Source organism: Arachis duranensis, chromosome 8 (assembly GCF_000817695.3).
Source record: "Arachis duranensis cultivar V14167 chromosome 8, aradu.V14167.gnm2.J7QH, whole genome shotgun sequence".
Classification (NCBI taxonomy): Eukaryota; Viridiplantae; Streptophyta; class Magnoliopsida; order Fabales; family Fabaceae; genus Arachis; species Arachis duranensis.
Window position 1 is genome coordinate 21,168,579 of NC_029779.3, and position 1,167 is coordinate 21,169,745.

The following is a 1,167-nucleotide window of genomic DNA, read 5'->3' on the forward strand; positions in this document are numbered from 1 at the left end:
TCAAGAAGCTCTTGATCACTCTGCCGGAGGCTCATTACAACTCATGAAAACCACAGAGGAAGCTCAAAACCTCATTGATATGGTGGCCAACAACCAATATTTCTTTGCTCATCAAAGACAACGGCAACCATCACAGAGAAGAGGAGTAATGGAGCTGGAAGGAGTGGATTCAATTTTAGCTCAAAACAAGATGATGCAGCAGCAGATTCAACAACAGTTTGAGCAAATGGCCAAAAGAATTGATGGCTTGCAAGTGGCAGCAGTGAGCACCACAAGCCAATCACCAACCACTTGGGTGCAAAATGAAGAAACTCAAGAGGAGCAACAGCAAGAGCAAGTCCAGTACATGCACAACCAAAATCCTGGAACAAATGAAGTCTATGGGGATACCTACAATCCATCTTGGAAGAACCATCCCAACCTCAGATGGGGAGATAACCATAATCAAAACCAACAACCATGGCAAAGAAACACAAGTCAGAACAATTGGAAAAACACAAACCACAACCCCCAGCTAAACACTAACCAAAATACATACAGAAAACCACAAAATAACTACCCCAACCCTAACCATTATCCACCTAACAACCACTCATCAAATCAAAACACTTATCACCATCCATCAACAACCCAAAATCAACCAATTTCACATGAATCCCAGAGGATTACCAATCTAGAGCTGCTCATGGAGAAACTGATGAAGAACCAAGAATTAACAACAAAGAACCAAGAAGCCTCAATGAAAAACTTGGAAAGGCAAATTGGACAAATCTCCAAGCAGATTTCTGTTGAGAAGCCATCAAGTTCACTACCTAGTGACACTATTCCCAACCCAAAGGAAGAATGCAAGGTCGAGCAACTAAGAAGTGGAAAAGTGTTAACAGATGGTAACCAAGGGGCAACCAAGCATAATGATACTGAGCCAACAAAGAATGATGAAGCCATCAACAAGGACATGATGACCAAGAATGTCCCAGGAGAACTCACAGAAGAGAACAACAAACCACAGAATTTGAAGAAAGGAAAGAAAATCATGGAAGAACCAATTCCAAAACAGCATCAAGTGGAGAAGAACTCAACATCACCACTACCTTATCCACAGAGATTTCACAAAGAGACAAAGGACCAGCACTTCCACAAATTTCTTGAGACTTTCAAGAAGTTGGA